The following is a 23,832-nucleotide window of genomic DNA, read 5'->3' as shown; positions in this document are numbered from 1 at the left end:
ATTTGTAAGTCGTCCACATAAAGAGCAATTTTGTGTGGGGTATCTTTGATTGGTACAGGGATGATTTATTCTGTTTGTCTTACAAATTGGGCTAATGGTTTGAGGGAAAGCACGAAAAGTCCGGGACTCAAAGGACAACCCTGTCTAGAAGACATAGAGACTGCAAAGAGAGGGGAGCATATTTTGCATTATTATCATTATCATTGCTGACGGGGCGGCGTAAAGTACTTTAATCATATGTATACATTTCTTTCCAAGTCCCATAGTCTCCAGTACCGTCCATAGATCAAGAATCAAGAATCAAGAGGTTTATTTGTCACATACATATACCAGGGCATACAGTGAAATGCGGGTGGTCATGCCCGCATCGATTGTGCAATAATACAATAATAAAATAGACATAGAAAGAAAAAACAGGTCATACATAAGATGCGCATTATAAAAATAGACATGCTAAATTCCTTAGAAGGCACTGGTTCCTATGTACACTACTATACAATATACAATTTTAACTCTGTCATTATGTTATGCTTATTATATCTAAACTATACTATACAAGAACCACATCTGTTCTTTCCTTAAAGTGACTTTTATATTCCTCATTCCTTTTAAGTGACTTTTCCATTTAGTTTAAAGTGATTGTTTAACCTCTTCCACCCGGACCCTATTTTCTGAAAATCCGCCTAAAATATATACCTATGTAAATGGAATATTGCTCCACTTCTACAAGGTTCATTTGCATATTCTTGGTATCTAGGGACATCTACGGACATCAGGGAATGTATTCACAGTGTCAGAAATATTGTGTCTATTCTAGGCTTGCTTAAATTGTGATGAAACAAAGGAGAATATGAATTATGATTTTTCTTTGCATATTTGACAGTGAATAACACCATGCTAATAATGACCAAACATTAAAAAATTCAGTATCTTCTTGAGATCATGTGTACAAGAAATCTAAAGAAATTAATAAAGGGAAGATGATTAAACAGAAGGTTCTGTAGATACAGTACTGAATTCTCCCATCCGGACCAATGCAATTAGAAATATTATTATAGAATATAGAATAGGAGGCTTATAAATGACCTTATTATAGCCAATTCGCACATTTATATATATATATATATATATATATATATATATATATATATATATATATATATATATATATATATATATATATATATATATATATATATATATATATATATACATATATTATCTTTCAAATGCCCGAGTTCAATTTGGATTTAGTATCGCCAGGCGTGCATAAGAACAGATAATGAAATATACTGTAATCTATTGAACTTTTTTATTTTCTCCACAGTGCAACCGTTTTGAAACTAATTTCAGATCTAATTGTTCCTACATGTTAACCAGTGATGGGAATAACGGCACTATAAGTAACTTTGTTACTAACGGCGTTTGTAACTCAGGGGTACAATTCCCTGACTGTATTACTAGATATGATACTTACTACCACTACCTTTGTACTTAATATTCGGCCACCCAGTACACGGCATAAATATATTATCATGAACACTCTCACGTAGAGGAAACGGATCCAACACAAATGTACGAATTAGAAACAGGTCTTTATTTCCTACACAGCGATGGTGTGTAGAATAAGCACTTAATCACTTAATTACATTTATGAATTGAAATAGTATGCACTTTTATGGCAAGGAGTATTCGTCGGTATATCAATAGATAATGTCCAATCTCTGAAGGCGCAGGTGGTAAATATACGACCTGGAATAGTTAAGGGTATCCCAGGTGAACCCACTGTAGTGCCGTTCAATGCGCCGGCGATCCTTGGACCACAGATGAAAGCAGGTGGACTCTTTGTGGGCCGGCTCTCTCCGGTCCACGGGGGAGAGATGTGGAGAGACCTCGTCTTGCAGAGCGTCTCCTCACCTTGCGTCCTCTCCAGGGGGGGGGGTTCCAACACACGGTAGTGTCGGGGGTCTTTATCCATAGAATAATCAAAGTATCCAAAGCATAATCCGTGCCTGGGAAGGCGGGCTGTCGTCGGTAGAATAATCCGGTATACAGGTCCACTCGCTCGTCGGCTCTGGGGCTCCTCGGGTGCAGCTTCACATAGGGTCAACCACCCTGGGTAAGCAGCCAGTTCTCTGCCCGAAACGATGGGGTACTGACTACGGTAGTATTCTCACCGCACGAAGCACTATATATTAACAGACTATTATTAGCTTAATAGACTACGTCCAACTCGACGATATAGTGCCAAATATGACTATTCAAATATTAATATACACGATGTCTCAATACCGATGGTAGGCCGAACTTGGCCTTACTCCCACACGTGGCATCGCGGGGAGGCTTTACGTCTGTGACTCTATTGGAGGGTAAGAAACTGGACTGAAAAGAAAGTCCTACTTTAGTAGCGCAGTATATATACGCACTATGAACAAATAGTCCCATTAGTGGTGCGGTAGCCAAATTCCTACGCGGAACTAGGACTTGTTCGTACATGTCGAGCGGTACGTTTGAACTGGGTCTGAGGGGTATGGCAGCCTGGCACCAAGGTCTCGACCAATAGTAGAATGGAGACTATTATGGGATGTTCAGTAGGCTAGAATGGATATTCAATGCATATTGTACAAGGAATATACAAGGGATATCAGGGAATATTAGAGAATATACAAATACAATTAAATATATATATATAAATAAATATATATATTCGGTTTAATCTGGCCCTTCACAACAGCCACCCCCTGAATAGGTCCCAGACCTAATCAGTTAAACGGAGACAGATTAATCGCGTTGTCTATTTACACATAAGGGTTTGCTGTAGGGGTCAGTCAACTTCACAAAGTCATAGGGTTGTAGGGTCATGGTCATCATCGATTGTGTCTGGGAGTCGAGGCAGTTCTATGAGCCTTGCCACGGGACGGGTGTAAGTGCGACCCTGGACGAGCACTTCAGCTGCTCGGACCTTGCCGTCGGCACCGGTGATCACTTTGCTTACGCGGCCGGCCGGCCACATAGCTCTGGGCAGTGATTGATCAATAATCATGACGACTGTTCCTTCTGTCAAATTGTCTCTCTCCTTTACCCACTTCTGGCGGGTCTGTAGAGACGGTAGGTAGTGCAGTAGGAAACTGTTCCAAAACTTGTCGGCTAATACTTGGCTGTACCTCCACATTCGTCGGCCGTTCGCTTCTTCAGGCCGGTACATTGTCTGGGGTAATGTGGGATCTAGCCGCCCCATCAGGAGTGTGTTGGGGGTAACTGGGTCGATATCCGCCACATCACTGGAGACATATCCGAGGGGCTTCGAGTTAAGTACTCCCTCAATCTCCGTGAGGACTGTCATTAGGACTTCTTCCGCCACAGTCTGGGCCCCAAGTACTGCATACAGGGCTGTCTTTATGGAGCGCACTTCTCGTTCCCAAGTGCCACCGAAGTGGGGTGCGTTTGGGGGGTTGAATTGGAAATCAACCTGTGCTGGAGCGAGGTGGGTCTTAAGTTCTGGGCCCATAGCTTGGAAGCTCTCTCTCAGCTCTCTTTCGCCGCCTTTAAAGTTTGTCCCATGATCGGACAATAGGGTAGACGGTCTTCCTTTCCGTGATATGAATCTACGGAAGGCCATAAGGAATGAGTCTGTGCTCATGGTAGGGAGAAGCTCGATGTGTATCGCTCTGGTGGTCATGCATTTGAATACAATACCCCACCGCTTCTCGGTTCCTCTTCCTTTCTTTATGTGCAGCGGGCCAAAGCAGACCATACCCGTTGAGTGGAATGGCTTGTCACCGATTCGGAGGCGACATGGAGGAAGGTCAGCCATCCTTGGTATGCTGGGCTGCGCGCGCCACTTGCGGCAGTCTAGACATGTTCGTTGGAAGCGTCGTACCGCCTCTCTTCCTTGTAGGATCCAGTAACGACGTCTGATTTCCGCGAAGACTCTTTCTGCTCCTGCGTGATGTACATCCTCATCGTATTTCTTTATAATCAGCTTTGTGACCTTGTGTCGGCTGTTCAATACGATCGGGTATTTAATGTCATCCGGTAGATTGGGGGCTCTGCGTAGGCGACCACCCACTCTGATGAGGGTGTGAGCGTCGCTCTCGGGGGCCAGGTGAATTAATCTGCTGTCGGATGGGACGGGCTTTCCTCCCTGTAGACAGGCCAATTCATCGGGGAACGAGTCTCTCTGGGCTCGCTGCAGTAGAAGCAATTCTGCTTCCTCGTAGTTAGCTGCTGACATATCAGCGGGGGACTTGCACTCCGGGTGGTACCGCAGGAATGTTCTTTGTCGTAGATTTCCCTCGCTCATACAGTATCATGTCTGACTGACTGGTCATTCTTCATGTTTTTTCCCCCCATGCTGAATGAGATATTTCCTGAGAAAAATGATAAACATATTTCTGATAAGCACTAGATCTAAATAGGTCCTTCTGTATGATTGCAGTATATGTACATTATCAAGATACTTTATTATATTGCGTTTTTAATATAATTGTATGCTGTAAGAGTGAGAAGTAGGTACTTATGTAGACTTACATATATGGCGTTACATATGCCGAAAAATGTAAAGCTAAAATTGTTTATCGAATTGATTAGTCGATGAAGTCCTATGACCACTATGGCAACTATTCCAAGGACTGTGCATCCATTCAGCGATCTTAACAAATTATCATCTGTATCATATAAGTGCCAGCAGCTCTTTGCAGCCCTACTGTACTTCCTGACCACCAGTCTACCTGCCCATTTGTCTGTCTGACTAGCTACAACATGGGGCAACAGTGTCTCAGGAGGTAGAGCTGTCATCTAGTAGTCGGAAGGTTACCGGTTAAATTCCCGGTTCAATTCCAACTCCTCCCGGGCAGCATTTTGTTTGTATGTTATAATTGACAATTTATAACATATTCTTGCATGCCAGTCTATCTCCCTGCTTGATTATCATCTTGCTGTCATCCTAACCACCTGGCTGTCTCCCTGGCCACATGTCTTCCTGTCTGCTATCTTTATAGACTGGATCAGAGCCAGGAGCTCCTTTCTGGACACCAAGCAAGCTATGGACATGATGAGATGAATGTGAAACTCTCCAAGGGTATAACACAGCGATCAATGTTATCAGGGATAACCTTCCCACTTCAGAGATGGACAGAGGTGTCATTCATGCTAGCAAGGACTTTCACTTCCGGATTTCCTAGTTCTGTGTTTGCACCATACAAGGTGGCAATGCTATATTAATCGAGCCAAATCAGAAATTATTTGCACTTGAGTTTGATGAAGGGCAGTCTTTCTGAGGAGAGAGGTTTAACAGACTTCTCCCAACTCTGTGACAAACTGTGTTGCTGTAACAACATTTTATTTGTGTGTGTGAGTGTTTGTGTGTGTGTGTGTGTGTGTGTATGTGTTTGTGTGAGTGTGTGAGTGAGCGAAAGAGAGAGAGAGAGGGAGAGCAAAAGGGTATACCTAATAATCGGTTTCCACATAAGAAAATACACATTCAAGCCTACTGTCCATTGCCTTTATAGGGTATAATGATTCGCTTTACAGTCCTGCTGCGAAAGTGAATGAGATGATTTTCTGTTAAGCAATGATAACAGCTTAATTTACCAAGTCTGCCAACTGCTGGTGGAAACTATTTATTAAAGGTATTTGGCTGTCTAAATGAGTTACATTTTGTGCACCCATACACGTTATAGTCCGCATGCTTCTACTAATTACAAAAGGTGTCCCACAGGGATCAATATCGAGAGAGTCTCAGAATACAGATACCTTGGTATTTGGATTGATGAGGTATTTACATTTAAATATCATGAGGGTGTTTTCGCCAGTAAATTGTGGCAAACATTTTGTATAGAAACAGAGACAGTTCTTGAAGCATTGTTCCTGTCTATTATGGATTACAATACGGAGATGTGATTTATAGACATGCAACGGATTCCACTATTAGGCCCTTAGACTTTGTTTATCATTCAGCCATTATATGTATCACTGGTGATAGTTATGGTACTCATCATTGTATCCTATATAATGTCTGGTGGGCCTCTCTGGCAGAGAGACGGGAGTTGCATTGGAATCTGTTTCTTTCTAAACTTTATTTATGTCCAAAGTATATTACTTCTTTATGGAATGGACCACCTGACCCTGTCGTACAAAACCAGTGATTGTCTTACAATTAAATCTGCTTTTAGATTCTCTGCCCTTATCTCATGGAATACCCTCCAGGAAACTCTGAAACTACACATTGTACATTTACATTTACATTTACATTTAGTCATTTAGCTGACGCTTTTATCCAAAGCGGCTTACAAGTTCTGTACGACAAGACAGCAAGAAGGGTACAACTCTATCAGCTGAGTAACAATGTTCATCAAGTGTTGCGTGTTACAGTGTAGGTTAGTTTATTAGGACAAGTGCATGACAGTAAGGTTAGTCAGGGTTATTTTTTTTTTTTTTTTTAATCATTTCAGATAATGGTTGTAGTGTATAGGTTGAATTAGAACCTTTATGACCTACTGTATCAGGTCACCACAATATTAAATTGTTATCTCTTTTTGTTTCTTAAATGTGGGCTTAATTGTTCTGATTGTCTGATATTTCTGTATTTATTAATGCACTATGACACTTGTGAAGGTAACATCTCGACGACACTGTAAATCAGTTGAACTACTCAGTGTATTTATCGAGTGTGAATAAAGATTGAATGAATGAATGCGTTTGTGCTTTTCCGAGCTGCAGTTTATACACATGCTGGCCTTGATTAAAAGTGATAAATAGCTATGTTTCACACTGGCTTTTGACAGGCACACACTGGACATAGCTCTCTCACTTCAGGTCACATTAGGGCTAAAGCTGGCAGCTGGCTAGCAATAGGCATTGGCAGCTAGAAAAGACTGAGCAAAGACTCGGCTGAACAACAATAAATGTGGAGAGGAGAGAAACCAAGTTGACCTGTGTGTTTCCACAGTGTATTTTCATAGAATTAGTCCCCCTCTTGGCCCTTCGTGGTATCAAGAGGTCTAATAGTGCCGCCTCATACCTCTCAAGTTGTGAAAATGAAAACACCGCTTTGACACGAGGGGAACGGGCCGATGGGAGGTGCACCCAGTGTACATGGTCATGTTATGTAGCATCACATTGAAGTGATTTAATTATTTCTGATGGCTTTTGTAAACTACAAAGATTATTTAAAATTTTTTTTACCAAAAGGTCACCTGCCAAGTGGCTAGTAAGAGTGATGGAGTTACACGCCACTGCATAATTATAATATAATACACTTTTTCTCAGCCTGTGTTACATCTTCAATCAAAAATTAAATACTTAGCTTCTTGTACAGGAATCACTCCTGCTTTACTCTGCTAAACGCTCAATCGTCCAAATGTCAATTCTCCCATTGTTTGAGCCATCATTTACATGCATCAAGCAAGTGTCATTGATCACCTTAATGTTTTGAATCACTCAGCAATAAGGTTTGCTACAAATGCCCCCTTTTCAACACATCACTGTGACTTATACACATCTGTATCAAATTGGCCATCGCTATACTCTTGACGAAATATTAATTGGCTAAGGCTTACACTTATTTACAAAACAATCCTTGGACTGACTCCTCCTTATTTGATATACTGGTTAAAATTGTCATCTACTCGAGTGATAACACCAGAGCTGCTCACCATATCTCGCTAGATGTTCCCCATGTTAACACTTCCTTTGGCCAATCCTCATTCCAATTTTCTGCTCCCGGCAGTTGGAACGAGATGCAAAAGTACTTTGAAAATGGATACATTTTATTAAGGACTCTATCGAGTTTTTTACACACACACACCTGTAACTGTCATCCATCCTTTTAACTAATTTGTCTGTTCTGCTTCATGTATTACCTTGTAATTGTATTTGGTTGTTTGTTTGATGTGTGTTTTAATTATTTCCTTTACCTCTGTGATGTATGTACTGTATCATCTGTCTCTTTTCTATTTTAATATTTTTTGTCCCCTTTCACTGTTACCCTTCAAGAAGACATTTTGTCCTCTCATCAGTCCGTCGTTGTAAATAAGAATTTGTTCTTAATTGACCTGCCTGGTTAAATAAAAAATAATATATTATTTTCCATTTTCCATGTAACAAAACACAACACAATACAGTAACAACAATAATACACAAGACATCACAGGACAGTTATTCAACAATAATAACTACAATAACAACAATACAACCAGAAATAACTAAAATAATAAATATGCAAAAACAAAATCATATCACAGACATCACAAAAAATACTTCCTATGAATATAATTAAAATGTATTTGCTGGTGATTAGGGTTACGGGAAGCCAATGTGACATTAGTCCAGATATCATCACAGTCAAACTCAGGGTCTAATTCTGGGATGTCCTCTCACCAAACTATATTTAATGATAGGTTTTTATATGTGGATTTGATTAAGAGTGTATAGAAATCCGAAACAAAACCCCTTGAAGTTGCTCTGTCTCCGATGAGCTTAACAAAAGGGTGTGGATGTAGTGTTTGAGCCCATGGGACCCCAAGTGCCTTGAGTGCCGCCCTTATAAGTAGAAGTAAAAGGATACACCGGGGAGGTCATAAAATCTCTTATATCTTGAAACGTGTGAAGACCGGTCTTATCATAAACATCCCCCAGAGTGTGCACTCCTCTCCTCTCCCACTGAGGGTTGTTAATGGGTTTATGCCCAACAAGTAGTTTTTGGTTATGAAAAATTGAGAGTCGAGGTGCCATGGACACTTGATAGACCTCTGTGAGTTACGCCATGTTTGAATCACATGAGAGATGATAGGACCATATTGTGATTGACATTGTGTAATAGGGGTGTTGGAGTATACTATATATTTTAATCTTTGTGGATAGACTGCTGCTTCCTCTAAGGTACGCCATGACACAGCAATTTCGGGATCAAACCAGCTTATCAGAGGTCTCAATGAGAAGGACCAGAAATATAATTTAAAATCAGGGATTGCTAAACCCTCATCCTGTTTCCTACGTTGAGTGGAAGTTATTTTGATTCACGGTCGTTTGTTGTTCCAAATTAATTTAGATACCATACTGTAGCTTGTATCTTGCGCCAGTGGTCGACTGGAGGGGGTAAGGGGAGCATTGAGCTCACAAAGTTTATCCTGATCAGTACGTACATTTTTATTATGGATGCTTGTAGTTGTTGGGAAGGCTCTGCCATCTATTGAGATCCTGAAGTATTTTGTTGTAAGTGCCTGTAAAGTTATGTCTAACTGTCTGACTTAGGGTGGGTAAAATCTTGATGCCTAGGTATTTAAAATGTTCGACTATGGGGATATCGGCCGGTAGTTGCACCGTTCTGGCCAATTAATTCAGAGGTAAACAAGCTGATTTGGGCCAATTGATTTTGAAGCCTGATAGTTTACCGAATTTGTCAATTATTAATTTAGGGGAGGGGTCCTGCATACAAATTTGTAAGTCGTCCACATAAAGAGCAATTTTGTGTGGGGTATCTTTGATTGGTACAGGGATGATTTATTCTGTTTGTCTTACAAATTGGGCTAATGGTTTGAGGGAAAGCACGAAAAGTCCGGGACTCAAAGGACAACCCTGTCTAGAAGACATAGAGACTGCAAAGAGAGGGGAGCATATTTTGCATTATTATCATTATCATTGCTGACGGGGCGGCGTAAAGTACTTTAATCATATGTATACATTTCTTTCCAAGTCCCATAGTCTCCAGTACCGTCCATAGATCAAGAATCAAGAATCAAGAGGTTTATTTGTCACATACATATACCAGGGCATACAGTGAAATGCGGGTGGTCATGCCCGCATCGATTGTGCAATAATACAATAATAAAATAGACATAGAAAGAAAAAACAGGTCATACATAAGATGCGCATTATAAAAATAGACATGCTAAATTCCTTAGAAGGCACTGGTTCCTATGTACACTACTATACAATATACAATTTTAACTCTGTCATTATGTTATGCTTATTATATCTAAACTATACTATACAAGAACCACATCTGTTCTTTCCTTAAAGTGACTTTTATATTCCTCATTCCTTTTAAGTGACTTTTCCATTTAGTTTAAAGTGATTGTTTAACCTCTTCCACCCGGACCCTATTTTCTGAAAATCCGCCTAAAATATATACCTATGTAAATGGAATATTGCTCCACTTCTACAAGGTTCATTTGCATATTCTTGGTATCTAGGGACATCTACGGACATCAGGGAATGTATTCACAGTGTCAGAAATATTGTGTCTATTCTAGGCTTGCTTAAATTGTGATGAAACAAAGGAGAATATGAATTATGATTTTTCTTTGCATATTTGACAGTGAATAACACCATGCTAATAATGACCAAACATTAAAAAATTCAGTATCTTCTTGAGATCATGTGTACAAGAAATCTAAAGAAATTAATAAAGGGAAGATGATTAAACAGAAGGTTCTGTAGATACAGTACTGAATTCTCCCATCCGGACCAATGCAATTAGAAATATTATTATAGAATATAGAATAGGAGGCTTATAAATGACCTTATTATAGCCAATTCGCACATTTATATATATATATATATATATATATATATATATATATATACATATATTATCTTTCAAATGCCCGAGTTCAATTTGGATTTAGTATCGCCAGGCGTGCATAAGAACAGATAATGAAATATACTGTAATCTATTGAACTTTTTTATTTTCTCCACAGTGCAACCGTTTTGAAACTAATTTCAGATCTAATTGTTCCTACATGTTAACCAGTGATGGGAATAACGGCACTATAAGTAACTTTGTTACTAACGGCGTTTGTAACTCAGGGGTACAATTCCCTGACTGTATTACTAGATATGATACTTACTACCACTACCTTTGTACTTAATATTCGGCCACCCAGTACACGGCATAAATATATTATCATGAACACTCTCACGTAGAGGAAACGGATCCAACACAAATGTACGAATTAGAAACAGGTCTTTATTTCCTACACAGCGATGGTGTGTAGAATAAGCACTTAATCACTTAATTACATTTATGAATTGAAATAGTATGCACTTTTATGGCAAGGAGTATTCGTCGGTATATCAATAGATAATGTCCAATCTCTGAAGGCGCAGGTGGTAAATATACGACCTGGAATAGTTAAGGGTATCCCAGGTGAACCCACTGTAGTGCCGTTCAATGCGCCGGCGATCCTTGGACCACAGATGAAAGCAGGTGGACTCTTTGTGGGCCGGCTCTCTCCGGTCCACGGGGGAGAGATGTGGAGAGACCTCGTCTTGCAGAGCGTCTCCTCACCTTGCGTCCTCTCCAGGGGGGGGGGTTCCAACACACGGTAGTGTCGGGGGTCTTTATCCATAGAATAATCAAAGTATCCAAAGCATAATCCGTGCCTGGGAAGGCGGGCTGTCGTCGGTAGAATAATCCGGTATACAGGTCCACTCGCTCGTCGGCTCTGGGGCTCCTCGGGTGCAGCTTCACATAGGGTCAACCACCCTGGGTAAGCAGCCAGTTCTCTGCCCGAAACGATGGGGTACTGACTACGGTAGTATTCTCACCGCACGAAGCACTATATATTAACAGACTATTATTAGCTTAATAGACTACGTCCAACTCGACGATATAGTGCCAAATATGACTATTCAAATATTAATATACACGATGTCTCAATACCGATGGTAGGCCGAACTTGGCCTTACTCCCACACGTGGCATCGCGGGGAGGCTTTACGTCTGTGACTCTATTGGAGGGTAAGAAACTGGACTGAAAAGAAAGTCCTACTTTAGTAGCGCAGTATATATACGCACTATGAACAAATAGTCCCATTAGTGGTGCGGTAGCCAAATTCCTACGCGGAACTAGGACTTGTTCGTACATGTCGAGCGGTACGTTTGAACTGGGTCTGAGGGGTATGGCAGCCTGGCACCAAGGTCTCGACCAATAGTAGAATGGAGACTATTATGGGATGTTCAGTAGGCTAGAATGGATATTCAATGCATATTGTACAAGGAATATACAAGGGATATCAGGGAATATTAGAGAATATACAAATACAATTAAATATATATATATAAATAAATATATATATTCGGTTTAATCTGGCCCTTCACAACAGCCACCCCCTGAATAGGTCCCAGACCTAATCAGTTAAACGGAGACAGATTAATCGCGTTGTCTATTTACACATAAGGGTTTGCTGTAGGGGTCAGTCAACTTCACAAAGTCATAGGGTTGTAGGGTCATGGTCATCATCGATTGTGTCTGGGAGTCGAGGCAGTTCTATGAGCCTTGCCACGGGACGGGTGTAAGTGCGACCCTGGACGAGCACTTCAGCTGCTCGGACCTTGCCGTCGGCACCGGTGATCACTTTGCTTACGCGGCCGGCCGGCCACATAGCTCTGGGCAGTGATTGATCAATAATCATGACGACTGTTCCTTCTGTCAAATTGTCTCTCTCCTTTACCCACTTCTGGCGGGTCTGTAGAGACGGTAGGTAGTGCAGTAGGAAACTGTTCCAAAACTTGTCGGCTAATACTTGGCTGTACCTCCACATTCGTCGGCCGTTCGCTTCTTCAGGCCGGTACATTGTCTGGGGTAATGTGGGATCTAGCCGCCCCATCAGGAGTGTGTTGGGGGTAACTGGGTCGATATCCGCCACATCACTGGAGACATATCCGAGGGGCTTCGAGTTAAGTACTCCCTCAATCTCCGTGAGGACTGTCATTAGGACTTCTTCCGCCACAGTCTGGGCCCCAAGTACTGCATACAGGGCTGTCTTTATGGAGCGCACTTCTCGTTCCCAAGTGCCACCGAAGTGGGGTGCGTTTGGGGGGTTGAATTGGAAATCAACCTGTGCTGGAGCGAGGTGGGTCTTAAGTTCTGGGCCCATAGCTTGGAAGCTCTCTCTCAGCTCTCTTTCGCCGCCTTTAAAGTTTGTCCCATGATCGGACAATAGGGTAGACGGTCTTCCTTTCCGTGATATGAATCTACGGAAGGCCATAAGGAATGAGTCTGTGCTCATGGTAGGGAGAAGCTCGATGTGTATCGCTCTGGTGGTCATGCATTTGAATACAATACCCCACCGCTTCTCGGTTCCTCTTCCTTTCTTTATGTGCAGCGGGCCAAAGCAGACCATACCCGTTGAGTGGAATGGCTTGTCACCGATTCGGAGGCGACATGGAGGAAGGTCAGCCATCCTTGGTATGCTGGGCTGCGCGCGCCACTTGCGGCAGTCTAGACATGTTCGTTGGAAGCGTCGTACCGCCTCTCTTCCTTGTAGGATCCAGTAACGACGTCTGATTTCCGCGAAGACTCTTTCTGCTCCTGCGTGATGTACATCCTCATCGTATTTCTTTATAATCAGCTTTGTGACCTTGTGTCGGCTGTTCAATACGATCGGGTATTTAATGTCATCCGGTAGATTGGGGGCTCTGCGTAGGCGACCACCCACTCTGATGAGGGTGTGAGCGTCGCTCTCGGGGGCCAGGTGAATTAATCTGCTGTCGGATGGGACGGGCTTTCCTCCCTGTAGACAGGCCAATTCATCGGGGAACGAGTCTCTCTGGGCTCGCTGCAGTAGAAGCAATTCTGCTTCCTCGTAGTTAGCTGCTGACATATCAGCGGGGGACTTGCACTCCGGGTGGTACCGCAGGAATGTTCTTTGTTGTGCACTCTCTATGGACGTGCAATCGTTTATGTTAGGGTCGGTGGAGGCTACGGTGCTCAATCCACAGAACACAGACTTCTTAATTTCCACCTCCTCTGGACTTGCTTCCCTCGGGATAGGCATGGGCCACTGTCCTTCCGGGAGTCTTAGGAATGCGGGGCCGTCACTGTAGACATTGCGACGGGTGAGGTCATCCAGGGGCATCCCCCGGGTGATGACGTCAGCTGGGTTCTGTTTTGTATCAACGTAGCGCCACTCTGTTTCTCCGGTTAACTCTTCGGTTAAGTCTTGAATCTCGGTGACTCTGACTCCCACGAAGACTTTGTACTTGCATGAGTCCGATTTGATCCAGGCGAGTACCGTCGTGGAATCTGACCACAGGATTGTTCTAGACACCGGTATGGTGAGCTCACGTTGGATGAGCGTGGCTAGGTGCGCTCCGGCTAGGGCTGCGCAGAGCTCTAGACGTGGGATAGATTGTTGCTTGCGTGGGGCTATTCTCGAGCGGGCGAGGACAAATGCTGTGTAGATCTCTCCCCCCTGGTCTTGGGCCCGCAAGTAGGCTACTGATCCGTATGCGACCTCTGAGGCGTCACTGAAGACGTGTAAGTCCATTTTACATGTCTCTGGCCTCACCGTGGGTGGGAAGTAGCTTCGGCGCATATTAACGCCTGGGAGTGAGTGGAGCTCCATCTCCCACTCTCTCCAGGTGGATGCAAGGTGTGCGGGAATGGGGTCGTCCCAGCCCTGGTCCTTGTCCCACAATGCTCGTACAATCATTTTTGCCCTGGTGGTGTACGGTAGAATACATCCTAGCGGGTCATATTGTCGGGCGAGTGTTGTGTACACACTCCGTCTGGTGGTCGGCGCCGCCGCCGGCCTTCCCTGCTCCGTAGTCAGGGGCTTGTGTCTGTAGTGAAGCGAATCTGTTTTGAATCGCCACACCAATCCCAGGGTCATCTCCTGGGCTTCTCCCGGGATTGTAGCCATCCAGGTCTCGCTGCTGGCTGCCTTGTCCTCGGAGGAGAGGCTGCGCAGTACTTGCGGATCGCTGCTGGCCCACTGCCTGAGATCAAAGCCGCCTTTGATCAATGAGGCGCGGAGTTTAATCAGGAGAGCCTCGGCTTCTTCCTGGGTTGAAAGGCTTTGTAGACAGTTGTCTACGTAGAAGCTGTTCTTTACGCTGTGTCGGACCTCTTCGTCCGCTGCTGGGTCCTCTGCTACATGTTTCTGTAGTGCAAATGTCGCACAGCAGGGGCTGCACGTCGTTCCGAAGGGGAGGACTTCCCATTGGTAGATGGCTGGGTGCTCATCTCCTGGCTTCTCTCTCCATAGGAACCGTAACAGGGGCTTGTCCGCCTCTACTAATCTCACCTGCAGGAACATTCCTTTAATGTCCCCGCTGATGGCCACCTTTTCCTGGCGGAAGCGGAGTAGAACGCCGAGTAGGGAGGGGCCGAGTGTGGGACCGGGCAGTAACTCTTTATTCAGATTTTGGGATCCGATCTGGTAGCTGCAGTTAAATACTATGCGGTCTTTACCGTTGTGATGGACCTTGTGGTGGGGCACGTACCACGATTCAGTGGTCTGGTCAGCCTCTTTAATGTCCATCTTTGTGACGTGTCCCGCTGTGATGAGCTTCTCAATCTCAGCGCGGTATACACTCTCTTGGGCGGGGTTCTTGGCTAAGCGCCGCTCCGTGTTCAGCAGGTACCGTTCTATGGCATCTGTCTTGGCGTGGAAAGTAGGCATTCCTTCTCGCCGCAGGAGTGGCGTGGCGTATCTCAACACGCCGTTGACCGGGACTCTCTTGGTCCCTGTCTCGAGGAGGTGAATGGCGTAAATGTCATCTTTAGAGCGAATGTCTTTCTTTCCATTCTTAAAGGGCATTTGTTCCAAGCTCCATAGCCGCTCTACGTGTTGCAGGAGTGCGGTTTCTCCCTCTGTGACTCGGGAGTGGAGACATCTAGTGGCTGTACTTCGGTTGAGAGATTTGGCGAGCGGGCCTTGGAGAGTCCATCCCAAACGGGTCTCGACTGCTGCAGGACAGCCTCGGGGTCCGGTATGAACCCGGTCTATCGGGACAATGAGGTCTGCATGGTCGGAGCCTATCAACAGGGTCGGCATAGCATTGTCTATGAGCGGGATCGGTAACTTGCGCAGATGTGCATATTTCTCCATCAGCTTGGCGACGGGGTATGTGTACCGCGACAGTCCTATTTCTTGGCTGGTGAAAGCGTCTGCAATCTGGTACCGTCGCTCAGGCTGGCCGCTTGCTGCGATAGAGAATGAGACATTCTCGCCCTTTATCGTCTTCAAATCTCGTCTTATTGTCCGAATTGTCATTTGGGTTTCGCTTCCCCGCAGCCCTAGCTGGGCCGCAGCGGAGGCGAGCAGCAGGGTCTTCTCTGACCCGTCATCGAGGACGGCGTAAGTGTCCAGGACTTTATTCTGGTAGCTTAGTGTCACACGCACTACTTTTAGGAGTACTCGGGCTCCACTGCTGCTGGCGGGATCGATGTACATGACGCTCGCTTTGCGGCTGGATGGTGCAGGTGAAGGGCGCCGTCTGTTAGTGTCGTGAAGTATGTCCAGATGGGCTCCATCGCACTTGGTGCACCTTTTCTTTAAGCGGCATTCGGCTGCCATGTGTGAGCGCGCACAGCGAAAACAGCGCTTGTTGGACTTTATCCATTGACCTGCTTCCTCCGCGTTCAGCTTGGGGAAGGAGTCACATTGCGCTAGCCAGTGTTCTTTCTCACAGTAGGGGCACACTATCTTCCACTTCTCCGTTCTGGAGGGGGTACTGTGGCTCCTGCTGCTCGGTACTGACTCCGATTGGTGCATCACAGTCACCGATCTTCTTCCATCATTTAGTCGTCTGGTTCCTTCTCTGGAGCCAGGGGTGCTCCGTCCGAATGTATCTAGCCGTAGGCTGCTGACTTCTCTCGCCAGGAAGTCTGCTAGATCGAGGAGGTTCGGTTCGGGGCCATTCGGGTCTCTGTGGTCCCTCTGCCGCCTAAAGCGCTCCTGACGAGCGGGCGGCAGCTTCTCCAGGATCCTTTCCACATTTGAGTTGGCGTAAAGTTCATACTTCCCCTTCTCTCTTTGCGCTCCCAACATCCCTACCAGGGACTGCACTCTGATGGACAGGTCGTCCAGTGCTCGATTGTCTATTGCTGGGGGTAAGCGGTCGATGTGTCGGATCTCCTGGATCACGTAATCCCATATGCGCCCATACCTCTGGTCCAATGCTACCAGCGCTGCTGTGTATGGGGTGGTGGAAGTCGCGTAGGCGAGCGCTATATTATGTGCGCGGGGCACCTTTAAGTGCTGCAGTAGGATGGCGTATTTGTGGCGTTCATCCAATACATCCACCAACATGGTCTCCAGACACATGCGGAGTTCTGTATACTGGGCCCGGTTCTCTTGGGTGAAGTCGGGTACCATAGGCGTGCCAATGTATGACGCTGACTGTGGATACATCGGCGAGCGTTGGGGGAGAGGCCTCCTAGGCGAGTCTCCTCCCGCTCCTTGGTATGGGCTGGTACCGGCAGTGTACCATGGCCCGCTTGTCCAGGTGCTGTTCCTCGGTGCGGGTCGTGCGTCGTGCTCACCCGTGTATAGAGTCGGGGGTCTGTAGCGCAGCTCCGCGGGAGTATAGCCTGGGCTGTACCGGACCTCCTGGTCCGGTAGAGTACTGTGCTGTCTTCGGGCGTGGTTCTCCTCCTCTTCCTCTTCGTCTTCAGTTAGGTCATCCAGTGCTTGTAGTCTCTGGTTTAGCCTCTCCACAGGATATGCTGCTCCTTCCCGGTTGCTAGGTCTCGCTTGGACCGGTGGGGGGAGGTGGTCTGTGGGGGGTATAGACCTCGTCTGTTGGTCAAGTTCAGGGTTGTTTACTCGGCTAGGGGATGCCGCCCTGGAGGTGTGTCTAGACGAGTTCCTGGAGCCTCTGGCGGAGGGAGAGGGTGTTGTCCGTCTGATCAGCTGTTCTATTAGTTGCGACTGCTGTCTGTCGCGCGCTGCGTCCCGTTGAGCACCGGCTCGTTCTCGGGCCACATTCTCTTCCATCTGAATGCGTCTTATTTCTAGACGTATCTGCTCGTGTTCGCTTCGCTGCTGGATCTGCAGTCGGTCGCGTTCAGCAGCGGCGTTCAGGCTGATGAGGAAGGCCTGCTGTAGGGTCCTCTCTGCCTCGCTGGGAGAAGGCGGTTGTATAGGGGAGCCTTCCCTCGGGGTACTCCTTGCGGAGCCTTGGAGCTCTATCTCCACGGTGCTCTCCCCGTCTTCTTCCGTGCCGAGTTCTCTCTCGGTAGCGTTGTATTCCTCCCGGGACTCATCGGGGACTACTTCTTCAGTACTGGCGGGGTGTGAAGTCATGTCTGGTTCCCACTGGTCCCCACCGTGAACTTGGTCAGTTACATTAGAGCCCGTAGGGGCCTCTATGGTCGGGGTAGTCTGGGCGTTGGGGTTAGACATACTTTTACTTTCTAGTTTTACCGCGTTTACTGTTAGTAGAAGACTAGGTTGTTGACTGACAGCGTAAGCCTCTAAGTACTGAGGGAGCCGTCGTTCGCGCTGCGGGCGTTGGTTAGGAGGATCGTTTCGTGGAGTGTTCATCATAGGCCATTTCAATATTAATAACACTATATTAATATTACACTAATTACCATCCGGCTCGAATGACCAATTGTAACTGAGGGGTACAATTCCCTGACTGTATTACTAGATATGATACTTACTACCACTACCTTTGTACTTAATATTCGGCCACCCAGTACACGGCATAAATATATTATCATGAACACTCTCACGTAGAGGAAACGGATCCAACACAAATGTACGAATTAGAAACAGGTCTTTATTTCCTACACAGCGATGGTGTGTAGAATAAGCACTTAATCACTTAATTACATTTATGAATTGAAATAGTATGCACTTTTATGGCAAGGAGTATTCGTCGGTATATCAATAGATAATGTCCAATCTCTGAAGGCGCAGGTGGTAAATATACGACCTGGAATAGTTAAGGAATAACAGCAATGATACTTTAATGATTATAGGCTGGATACACTAGAGGGGGTTAATCCGGTCGCTTGTAAGCCGACAGGAGTAGGAGGGGGGGGGGGGTAGAATCCAGCTGCCTCGTCCGGCCAAGGGTATCCCAGGTGAACCCACTGTAGTGCCGTTCAATGCGCCGGCGATCCTTGGACCACAGATGAAAGCAGGTGGACTCTTTGTGGGCCGGCTCTCTCCGGTCCACGGGGGAGAGATGTGGAGAGACCTCGTCTTGCAGAGCGTCTCCTCACCTTGCGTCCTCTCCAGGGGGGGGGGTTCCAACACACGGTAGTGTCGGGGGTCTTTATCCATAGAATAATCAAAGTATCCAAAGCATAATCCGTGCCTGGGAAGGCGGGCTGTCGTCGGTAGAATAATCCGGTATACAGGTCCACTCGCTCGTCGGCTCTGGGGCTCCTCGGGTGCAGCTTCACATAGGGTCAACCACCCTGGGTAAGCAGCCAGTTCTCTGCCCGAAACGATGGGGTACTGACTACGGTAGTATTCTCACCACACGAAGCACTATATATTAACAGACTATTATTAGCTTAATAGACTACGTCCAACTCGACGATATAGTGCCAAATATGACTATTCAAATATTAATATACACGATGTCTCAATACCGATGGTAGGCCGAACTTGGCCTTACTCCCACACGTGGCATCGCGGGGAGGCTTTACGTCTGTGACTCTATTGGAGGGTAAGAAACTGGACTGAAAAGAAAGTCCTACTTTAGTAGCGCAGTATATATACGCACTATGAACAAATAGTCCCATTAGTGGTGCGGTAGCCAAATTCCTACGCGGAACTAGGACTTGTTCGTACATGTCGAGCGGTACGTTTGAACTGGGTCTGAGGGGTATGGCAGCCTGGCACCAAGGTCTCGACCAATAGTAGAATGGAGACTATTATGGGATGTTCAGTAGGCTAGAATGGATATTCAATGCATATTGTACAAGGAATATACAAGGGATATCAGGGAATATTAGAGAATATACAAATACAATTAAATATATATATATAAATAAATATATATATTCGGTTTAATCTGGCCCTTCACAACAGCGTTCGTTTTTTCAGTAACGAGTAATCTAACGGATTACTTTTCCAATGTTAATAACGTCGTTACCGTTACTACAAAAAAATGCGGCGCGTTACTATGAATGAACCTGTTTCTTTCATCAGACATATCTCTGCGCCGAGAGGCAATAATATGTTCTTCCTTGTTTAGTGGACAGTGCGCGAGCCAAGCATACATGCTGACGATTGGCTGAGGTTGAATACAATGTCATGGTAAGCCAATCAGAGGTGGAGGTGGGCGGGTGTCTAAAGCATCCAGAGTCTGACACACAGCGCGACAAGACAAGCGATCACTGATCATTCAGCATGAGACCGCGGTCCGTGTAGTGTACGTTTTGAGCTCAAAAACGAATCCAACGAACAACACAAGCGACTCAGTCAACATGAGACCGCGGGTCCATGAGCGTTTTGTGTTCACTCTTTGCAGGGCAGGGCACTGAGTGGCTCTACTGCAGTGCTGACAGCCTTATCAACAGTGCTGCACTTCCTGGTTTAATAGCACAGGCTTCAGGTGCTCAGAGATATATATATCTCTGTATGTCATGCATGTCTTAAATGTAATGATTAGATTAGTTTAGATGATTCGATTAGATTCTTATATCTGTATGTTGTGTATGTCATTGATTGATTGATTGAAAAGTTTATTAACAGATTGCAGAATGGGTACAGTACAGTACAGCTCAATACATACAATTGTTAAGGGGATGCAGACCAGAGAAAGACTTTTGTCATAAATGTCATGAATTGAAAATGGGGGACCCTGATGTAAACAAGACGAAACTCTTTCTCTGGTCTGCATCCCCTTAACAATTGTGTGTATTGAGCCATACTGTATTGTACCCATTCTGAAACCTGTTAATTAAAATGTTCAATCAATCAGTATATATTTGTTATTTATTTTTGGTATAGTGCTTAACAAGCATAATTTAATGTTGCCCAGTTGTGGCCTGTTGAGGGGCAATACATATCAAAAGTTCCAAAACATCTATTCTGTTTGTATTTGTATGATCCACTATATAAACATAGTAATTATAATATCTACATAGCCTACATGGCATTTGATTGGAGGCTAGTCTCACTTTGTCCCACAGCAACATTAAAATAGTTTAGATTTGTGTATGTTGTTTATGTAAAAAAAAATCTTGAAAGTAACGCAATAGTTACTTTCTGAAGTAACTAGTTACTTTTATAATTTGTAACTGAGTAAGTAATTTAGTTACTTTTTGGAAGAAGTAACTAGTAACTGTAACTAGTTACTTTTTTAAAGTAACTTGCCCAACACTGATGTTAACAATAGGGAAGAGAAACTTGAAAGCCTTTTAATATTTGTCAAAAACTTTACCTTTTGTGGCTTATTATCCCGAATATTAACAGTTATTGAAATAATTCATACAGAACTCTGAACCTTGAACCCCATAGATCCCTTCAGGAAGTGTTGTTTGGAAAAATTCCAACGCTGATCGACAGATACCAATGTCTATTACAAAATGGCCACAAAAAGACTACAATTACCATGGTTAAAAATTTCCAAAATGGTCGCCCTCTCGCAATAGACTAAATCGAAAAGTGAAATCTATCTAATGACACTTTTAACCTATTGCTAAACTAACATATTGATGATTATATACATTCTACATGCTGTTGTGACATGTTCATGATGTTAATACTTGAATACATTTGAAATTAAAATCGCTAATTTTATACAACACTCAGAAACATATTGATTTATGACCAGATGTCATTTGCGGTCCGCCGATGGATGCTTGCCTGACTGCAGCAGCTTGAACAGGCTGTTGTTGGCGTGGTGCAGGCCTTTCATTATTCTGCAGGCTCTGGATTTGCACCTCCTGTTATATAAGTCCTGCAGGGGTGGTATAGTGCAATACCCGTAGTACGCTCTGCTGAGTGCACCACTCTCTGGAGGGCCTTCCTGTCCTGTGCCGTGTTGTTTCCAAACCAGGCAGTGATGTTTCCAGTCAGGATGCTCTCTACAGCCCTGGAATAGAAGGAGTGGAGTATCTTCCCTGATACTCTGAACTTCCTTACCTGTCGCAGGTGATAGAGGCGCTGTTTCGCCTTTTTCACCACAGAATCTATGTGTGTTGACCATGTCAGGTCCTTTGTGATGTGGACTCCCAGGTACTTGAAACTGCTCACCCTGTCCACAATAGCCCCATTTATCCACAGTGGAGTGTGTCCCCTGCTGTATTCTCCTAAAATCCATGATCAGCTCTTTGGTTTTACCAATGTTCAGGAGTAGGCTGTTATTCCAGCACCAGTGTGCCAGTTCATCAACCTCCTCCCGATAGGCCTTCTCGTCACTGTTAGGGATCAGCCCCACCACCACGTGTCATCCGCAAACTTCACTATGGAGTTGGAGCTGAACCTGGCCACACAGTCATGTGTGTACAGCGAATACAGCAGGGGGCTCAGAACGCAGCCCTGGGAGGACCCGATACTCAGGGTGATTTTGCTGGAGGTATGACCCTCCACCCTGACTGCCTGGGGCCTGTCACTTAGAAAGTCCAGGGCCCTCATGTATCAACCTGACGTACGCACAGATATGTGCTTAAGCCGTGCGTACGACCATTCCTAAGCAAAGTGTGGGATTTATCTATTTGAACTTGTGCTTGACTTTGTGCGTATATTTAAGCACAGGTTGGACCATGCGTAGTTGGCGCCCGGTGGTAGAATATTTTTACAACGCGGAAATAAGCACTGACTGTGCTCCGCGTAACTCAACCCGTTATTATTTTGCGCATATATTGCAGAAATACGGGAACGTTTTGATTATATTTAAAAGGCTTTGCCATTGTTAAACGTAATAAGTGGAACCCCGAAGCTGTAAGCAGAATACAAGTCATATGAACACCCACGATATAAACGCATTGCAACGAGAACAGACAGAGGTTATTTGTTGAGTGTATGTGTATACAAAACCCTTGCAATAAATGTGTCTTAAATGAATGAAAAGCATACATGCTCTGGACACAGAGCATATATCGTGTGGGTGATATCATGACTTGTATTCTGTGTCAAAGCCTAAATCAAAACGTCCCCGTATTTCTGCAATCTATGCGCAAAATAATAACGAGTTGAGTTCTAACAAAGAACGTATTACATGCTGGTAGGCTGATAGAGTAAACTATGATATGAATATGAATATGATATGATATAAAGGTATACTGGTCCGTCCGCGAGGATATCGAGGACTCGAGTTGGGGGACCCTGATGTAAACAAGACAAAAGTCTTTCTCTGGTCTGCATCCCCTTAACAATTGTGTGGATTGAGCCGTACTGTATTGTACCCATTCTGCAATCTGTTAAATAAAGTTTTCATTCATTCAGCCATTAAATGCAATTTGAGAATATAGGCTAAAGCAACGTGTCATGTTTCCAAATAAGATTGGCCACAACGGAATGCTTTCTACTTCAATTTGTTGATTAGAATAGATTACCTCGCTCCGTTGAAACTTCACTGAGCTCAGCACACAGACATGATAATAATAATAACAACAACAATAATAATAGCTTCATTTTACATAGCGCCTTTCAAGAGACCCATGCAAGGTCGCTTTACATAGATGGGGGGGGGAATAACAAAGTAATAAAGATAGTGGACAGACTATGTAAATATGATGATGGGATTCAAGTTCGCGTTTTTATTGATCATAGGCATGCTGTCATAATCAAACATTCTAGAACATTTGTCGTCACAGATCATGTCATAATAGAACATAGGCTACATTGCATGGTCCATCGTGATATTGTGTAGACTGTTATTACTGTACCACCCATTGTGACAACAGCCTTGTGAGCTCCCGCACACAAACATGATGGAATTCAGTTTGTATTGATCACATAGGCAGGCTACATCATACATGGCAGTGAGATTCATTGTTCTTGTATATGCTCTCGTATTATTGTTTATATAGGCTACCCAATACTGACATCAAAATAGATTGTATGCCTCTAGAAATCATATGCAGCAGGTAGAAAATTGACAGAAAATCCGTCGCGATTTGGAATAAA

The sequence above is a fragment of the Notolepis coatsorum genome (genome assembly GCF_963971535.1).
Source record: "Notolepis coatsorum genome assembly, chromosome: 8".
Taxonomy (NCBI): domain Eukaryota; kingdom Metazoa; phylum Chordata; class Actinopteri; order Aulopiformes; family Paralepididae; genus Notolepis; species Notolepis coatsorum.
This window is presented reverse-complemented; position numbering follows the sequence as displayed.